Source organism: Odontomachus brunneus, unplaced genomic scaffold, assembly GCF_010583005.1.
Source record: "Odontomachus brunneus isolate Ranch 3 - 2012 unplaced genomic scaffold, Obru_v1 Obru_scaffold_002, whole genome shotgun sequence".
In the NCBI taxonomy this organism is placed as follows: domain Eukaryota; kingdom Metazoa; phylum Arthropoda; class Insecta; order Hymenoptera; family Formicidae; genus Odontomachus; species Odontomachus brunneus.
In genome coordinates, this window is record NW_022639452.1 from 4,749,488 (window position 1) to 4,757,600 (window position 8,113).

At 33.5% G+C, this 8,113-nt stretch overlaps 1 protein-coding gene across 5 annotated transcripts in view; it reads right to left on the reverse strand.

The window, feature by feature from the left end:
* LOC116842028 overlaps nt 1-8,113 on the reverse strand; it is a 633,651-nt gene that overhangs the window by 577,298 nt on the left and 48,240 nt on the right. For 4 of the 5 annotated variants that reach the window (XM_032810692.1, XM_032810671.1, XM_032810678.1 and 1 more), the window contains exon 2: nt 5,815-5,897. The exons of the other annotated variant lie outside the window; for it this stretch is intronic. The gene's annotated coding sequence lies outside the window, so the exon portion shown is untranslated. The remainder of the gene's footprint in view (nt 1-5,814; nt 5,898-8,113) is intronic. 5 annotated transcript variants of the gene reach the window in all.

Below are 8,113 nucleotides of genomic sequence, written 5' to 3' on the forward strand. Positions count from 1 at the left end.
GTGTGTGTGTGTGTGTGTGTGTGTGTGTGTGTGTGTGTGTGTGTGTGTGTGTGTGTGTGAGAGAGAGAGAGGGAGAGAAAGAGATTTGTTTCAAAGGCTTCGAGATTCGAAGCTTCGACGTTAAAATCTTCGAAAATTGAAATTTCAAAGATTTGAAGCTTCGAAAATTTAAGCCTTCGAAACCTCAATACTTCAACTCTTTCGAGAGACCAAAAGTATACAATTATTAATTTAATATAATATTAATAGTACCGCGACAGGTTTTATAACACATTTAAAAAATTACATGACAAAAAATTCAAATAAAATTTCTAATATTACAATTATGTCGCTAAATTAAAAATAAATATATATTAAAATGTTGGTTTTTTATAAAATATTAATTTTATAAAAAATCTAAATTTTTAGTCATATTTTATTTTTTTTCGGTTTCCTAAATAACATTTTTACTTAAATTTCTTATGCCCTCTCTGCTATTCTTATATATTTTTTGTCCTATAAACTATTACATCATCTATTTTATACATTTACAATTCTATATAACATATAGATAAATGTTATATATTTTTATCTAATAGGCATTATATTTTGTAATACAATATTCGAAAAATTAGTTGTGTAGAACGTTCTACTATAATATTCGTTTGTTCGCGTTGTCATGTGACTGTTATATACATACATATATATAATATATAGGGTGTCCCGCGTAAGACGGACCAAAAGAAAAATATAAGTAGAACACATAAAAGTGAACAAAAATAGTATAAATCATTTTTCAAACAACCACGTAAAATTTCGAGATATTAATTAAAATAGTTGGACAAATTAGAATGCGCAATGCGACAGGCGGGACATACGGCTCGCAGCGGTTGGCGAAGAAAATGGAAGAACGCACACGTATACGGACGCATACACAGAGTTACTCATTTCAGTATGCCAAACGGCTCACCTCTCTGGCCTATAAGATAGACCCGCGAGCAATCATTCATTTTCTTCGCCGGCCGCGGCCGTATGTCCCGCCTGCCGTGTCGCCGCGCTCTGATATGCTCAACTATTTTAATTAATATCTCGAAATTTTACATGGTTGTTTGAAAAATGGCCTATATAATTTTTGTTCACTATTATGTATTCTACTTATATTTTTTTTTTTGTCCGTCTTACGCGGGACACCCTGTATATATATACAGGGTGTCCCGAAGTCCCATGATGACCCTTGGTGAGAACGTAGAACGGATTGAGGTGAGCAAGAAAGTCCTGTACCGTTTTGCGATATTCGCAATAGTTTTTGAGAAATTAATTATTTTGTCTCAACAAATCAGCGTACAGAAAGCGGCAGCGGAAAGAAAGATGCCTTCGGCCGACGTGCGACCGTGACACTCGCGAATCGTATCTCGCCGCATCCCTCCGCCCATAGCTACGAGACATAGACTCGCTATGTCTCGTAGCTATGGGCGGAGGGATGCGGCGAGATACGATTCGCGAGTGTCACGGTCGCACGTCGGCCGAAGGCATCTTTCTTTCCGCTGCCGCTTTCTGCACGCTGATTTGTTGAGACAAAATAATTAATTTCTCAAAAACTATTGCGAATATCGCAAAACGGCACAGGACTTTCTTGCTCACCTCAATCCGTTCTACGTTCTTACCAAGGGTCATCATGGGACTTCGGGACACCCTGTATATATAGTACAATCTGGTATAAATTATACATTAATTCTTTTGTAAAAACTTGACAATAATATTTTTTTATTGTTTTCATTCTCTCTCCCTTTCTCTCTCCTCTTTTTTTGCTCCCTTCCTTTTACCTCTCCCTGTGTCTCCTTTACATTTCTAAGACATTCAATTATAGCTATTTTCAAGTTTAATTTTTATTATTAAGTGATATTTTGGAATATGTGACATAAGAAAATTATTATTTTTTATCAGACTATATATATTTGAGACTATATATTTGAGACAGCATATTGAAGAATATCAGCATATATTGTTTGATAATTTCAAAACGAGGAATACTTCCAAAAACTCTCTTTATATTTATTCAATAAAAACGTTTTGAATCTTTATTTGAAAAACTCTTCTATATTAAATATGTAATATTTGATCTTATAATACTTCAGAATTATGATTCAAAAATAATTATATATTTCTTGAATATGTATATTATAAATAATTCCTTTTATTTACACATACACAATATTTATAACATTTATAATATTTGAATCTTCAAAATTGTCAAAAGTATCCCCTACTTGACTTCGTAAACATTTGATACTATTATAAAAAATCGTATAATTAAGTCTGATAATATTGACATTATTTTATCCTGGACTTTGGCAACGTCAAACTCGTTTAATATATAGGAAACCAATGCATGTTGCCGTTAAATCCGCTTAGTATTAAGTCACGCGTATCACGTGTCAGAATACATTTCCACTTTGCCAGGTGCACAATCTGCGTTTGTGCGGATAATAAATACAAATGTCAGAGATAATGTAATAACGTGTGTGTGTGTATACATGTTTGATCTGATGTAAAAAGCGACAGTGAAAAATCTGGTATTCGTCGGAATTATTTTGGATCTTCAACAAGCGCTATTTAAAAATCGGATTAATGCGCAACATTTTGCGGATATGTGCGAAACAGAGGTAATCTATCTCTAGATAGACAAGTGTACATAAATCTGGGAGCAACCTCGACTTGATGAACCATCAACTTGACTAGTCGATTTTCATCCTTTATAAATGGTGCATATGTCACTCATATTTGTTACATAGAGAGTGACGAAGTAGAAATACAAAAATATTATTAGAAATTATTTAAATGTGTGTGTTGTTCAAATTGTTCAAATTGTTCAAATGTGTCATGTAAAATGTGATATGAAAATCTGAGTGTAATTTTTAGTAAATTTTTGCTGCGTTAATATATAAAATAAAATTCACATTATGACGTAAATTTAATAATTAATTCAATATACAGTATATTATTGCTTCATAAATGTAATTAATAGATTTGTAATATTTCCATCAACGATTGTCTTATATAATGATAATTATGAAAGTCTATCTCTGGGATGTTACAGCAGACTCTAACGCTTAGTCAATCTATAGCTGTCAATCACTGGCCGAAAATCCGTCATCCAGTATTGGCATTCGTTACCTACTGCCGGAAAATAATTGGATGCCACTCACGTAACATAGTTTGTGATTTTCAAAAAAAACTTTACTTATAATTTAATCTCACACTATAATAAACGGGAAATTATATTGTCTACAATGTTATCCATTTTATTTCCCAGATAAATATACTATGTACGTAAATTTAGCATCTATTTTACGGCGGGCATGTAAAATTATTTATAATAGAATATTTCTAAAATTTCGTACATACGAATATATGTGTGTCTGTTCTAAAGTATTAATTTCTAAATTATAAACAATTTTTTTTTCTTAAAATAAATAATTACATCAATTTATTTTAAGAAAATTATTCACTTTATTCAATTATTCAAAATTATAATTATTATTCAAAATTATTCACAGAAAAATACAAGGTAAAAAGAGTATTTATTGCTAGGAAACAAAATAAAAATGTTTAACTGACTAGTATTTACATTGTCCCTTTTAATCACAGTTTATATTTATTATTTTTTTATTCCGTTTTTAAAATGTTATCAATGATTTTATCTAAAATCTTAATTACATACCATTTAATTGGCACATTTATCACATTGATCAAAATTATTTTGCATTTGATAATTTTGCTTATGATGGACTTACTAATGATGGATTTCAAACTCGAATTTTCTGAATGACGAATTTCCTACTTAACGTGCTACGCCACTTGTCATGTTAATACTACTGTGATCAAAAAGTATCGGAAATGGTTCAATAAAATGCAAGATTTGAATTTATTTATCAAAATTTATTTCGTCCACTTCAAAGTAATCCCCTTCCATTACAATGCACTTATGCAACGTTTTTTTTAATCCTCAAAACATGTTTTAAAGTCGTTTTCGTGAAAACCTTTTAGAATTCGCAGCAAATTTACTTTTATGGCATCAATCGTCTCAAAACGGTGACCACAAAGCCTGAAATTTTAGTCAAGGAAACAGGAAGAAGTCACACGGTGCCATATTAAGTAACGGAGCTTGCGGAACCGTATTTGTTGAATTTTTGGCCAAAAATTCACGAACATTTTCGACGCGCCATAAGCCCAAATAATCTTTTAAAATTACTTGATAAAATCCAAATGATATATGGAACATGTTTAATAATGTCCCTAATTGTTAAACAACAATCATTGAGTACAATCTCTGACTTGAGCAACGTGTTGGTCATCAGTTGAAGTGGATAGTCTACCAGAGCATGGTTCATCTTCGACGCGTTCTCTGCCTTCCTTGAACATCTTATACCACTCGAAAACTCATGTTTTTAATAGAGTATCGTCACCAAAGGTTTTTTATAATATTTCCAACGTTTTTGTAGCAGTAATTCCATTGTGAAAACAAAATGTAATACACATTTTTTGCTGAATTTCACTCGACAATTTGGAAAATCGCCGGAGCAAAAATTCTTTACACAAAACAAGCGTTTATTTGCAAACGAAAACAAATAATGCTACATGGATTGCAGCTAAAATGTCGATGAAAGTTGTACCAACCTAGGAAAAAGCACGCTATCAGCACCATCTTGCACGCGCGCAGTTTAAATGAACCATTCCCGATACTTTTTGATCGCAGTAGTATAGATATATTTTGTATTCACTATGAAGACAATATGTAAGAAAGTTGATTTTAAATTTATATAAATCTATGTATCTCTGAGTATTGAATCTTATAGAATTCAATATATCAAAATTGACATCTATTCACTTAAGTTTTACATAATAATATTTACTTTACTCTGTGACTACATAAGCAAACAGTCCATATATATTTAATCATATATGCTGCATTTAATGTCCTTACATAAATATTGCTAAAGAGCGTCATAAATGTAAAATCTTATATTTTATTACACATGATTCATGTTGTCATAAATTGACGTTTACGTAGTAATATTTCAGAAAAATATTACTTAAAAATCTGAGAGAAACTTAATAAATTTATTGTTGTATCAATATTACGGAAAATTATAATTATAGCATAATATAAAAAAAATAAATTCAGTCCTGCCTGCGCAATATATCTGTTTCCGTAAATATAATAAACACATTGTAAATTTGCCAGCAATCGATTGTCGCATGTCATGTTCAAATAGACATTCATAATTATCACGATTTGACACAATCAATGATGGAGACTTTACAATTCTTTTAATTACATTTATGAAGTAATTATATTGTCTATTTAACGACAATTATTAAATTTATATCATACAATAACATTAATATTATGTTGTATTAATGCAGCAACAACTTTGCTAAAAAATTATACTCAAATTTCCATATTGCATTTAATATGAAATATTATTTTAAGCAAATTTGGATAATCTTCTTTTGTATTTCTTTTATATTTCTATTCTGTTATTCTATGTAATAGAAGAAAAGGAGAGAGAAATAAAGATGGAGGAGATGGAGAGAGAGAGGGGGGGAGAGAAAAAAAGAAAGAGAGGGAAAGAGAGAGGGAAGAGAAAAATAGTATAATTGCAATCTGACTAGTCGTAAGAGGCTCAACGTTGCTGAATTTCGTAATTTAATATACTTAAACCTTCGAGCGCACATCGGATCATTTTGACCAGATTTTTTTGCGAGAAAAATAACTTGAAATATAATACATTATAGTTTGGAAAGCCCATTTTCACACTCAAAATATCATACCTGTTCCGATCCGAGCTCGCTTCAATGTACGTGTGGCAACCACGGCAATGGAACGTTGAACGAAAAATATCCAACTTCGTACCCTAGAATAAATAAATATTTATTTATTTATTTAATTATTTATATAAGTTTTTGAAAGAAAAAAAAACGAAATATTCAAGATAGAATTTTAAAGCTTATGATCTTGATTACAAAATCCTGAAGAGATTTTTCTTCATATTAAAAAGTAAAATTGTATAGATTTTATGCAAAAGTTTTTAAACAATGACCAATTTTAATCATTATTTTCACTTATTGAGTTATGTCTTTTCTTAAAACTGACAATATTCTATAAAAGTATCATTTTTTAACTTCAAAAATTGTCTCTATAACTTTTTTGCAAAAGTGCATACTTTTCGAGATATGTAATTGAAAACATCATATTGGATTAATTTGACTCGCTGACACGGTGTGCGCTCTATGGAAGTTTACAGAAGTGTGTGTTCAAAGGGTTAAAGTTGCTGTGAAGTTTACGCACATTGATTTATTTAGGTTTTTCCCACAATTTTCTCCAGTCACAGTCGAAATTATTCTTTTAATCACAGATTTGACGTCTCAAACTCAAAACGGCGAAACTAATGGATGATCTAGAGAAATGTATTCCACTGTCCCATCAGAAATAAGACAATTTCAACTTTCGAATGTAATTTATCTCAAGTCGTTATGACTTTTTATGAGAAGGTATCGACAAATGGTAAATCATTCGACAGGAACCGAGACCTGGTCACATTTATGTAGCGCGCTGCTTCTTTTTTCTGAGCAAACCGCAGATCCCGAAACGAGAGGTATGAAGTCGGCGGCACGAACGCACTAAAATGTACTACGTGTACGCCGTTTGTCGACGGCAAAAGACCGCGCGGCGCTTATAAAAACTTCCAACGTTTCGAACGTCCGTATCTCAGTGAAAAATCAACGTACGAACGTGAAACAAACGCCATTATTCTCGGCATTTTGCCCAGCACATTTCTGCACTTGTCATGTATGCTCTTGTCATGAAACGTATTCATATGTACAATTACGACACGTAGTATATGCGATATATCGTACAGATACGACAGAATATCCAGATAAAGAGTTTTTATCGTGTAAAGCACGAAGTTTCGCACATACTTTGTTGGAAAAATTTTACACGAAATTTCCCACGTAATACGTCATGTTTCCCAAATGAAACGCGCGTGATTTCAAGATTTCGGATCGATATTATATGGTCAACGTCAAACACCATGTGAGAAATTCATCTTGGCTAATTGTGAATGTTCTCCTACGAATCTGTTATCCGTGTCAAGTCCGATTTAGTGTCTGACTATAATCCAATACTGAGCCGATACTGGCTGCTGGTACCAAGCCGATATCGAAAACCCGGCGTCTAATAATGAGGCGCACAAGGTCGATCGTAAAATCTTATATGGGATAATATGGGCATCGATTAGCGTCGACCTTTGCATATAGCGACCTCGCTGTGCTGTGGAACGCGCGCGCGCGCGCGTGCAATAACACGGACGAAAAGGAGGATATGGCCTTGCCTCATCTCGCGCCCGAGAAGGAGTTTCCGTGTCGAGTGGAGTCGGGGATTGTAAAGTTCCCGAGGAATTGCCATTGCACGTGCCGACCTTCGGGCTCTGAGACACACATCGCGCCGACGAAAACTCAAATTGAACCGGAATCGACGAAAGGAGTTGTAGGATGAGTCCACTCCGCCTTCGTGGGCGAAAAAGCACGCTAAACCGACTTATCTACCGGAAATTACCCGAGAAAACGTAAAAATATCACGACCACTTCGTGCATATGCATCCCAAGCACCTTTATAGTTCTCCACGAACAGATCCTCGTACTTTTACAACGCGTAACGATCCCTTGAAAACGTGGCTGGCGCAAATCCGCTCTATACAAGTGCGCGTTACCATCGTTAAGCTGTAAAGACGTAAGAAAGATGCCGGGAACCGTGTAAGTTTCCGTGCCATTTTTAGGACCTCGAGCACGTTAGTGGTTTCACGAGGATGAGGTAACATTCGCTTAACGTCACGGCTTTATTCCGTAGCCGCTGAACCATCTCAATCTAAGTAGATCTATAATATCTCTCTCAAGCTAGCAGAACCAAATGAGCAGAATCGAATAGGACCTAAAGCATTTTTTAGTACTCATTTTGTACTATTTTGTACCACAAAAAAATTTGTACCACGTGCCGTTTTAAACAAAAATCGTGGCGCTGCTAACTTGATATCAAGCTAGCAGGGCCAAAAAAAAAAAAAAAAAAAAAAAA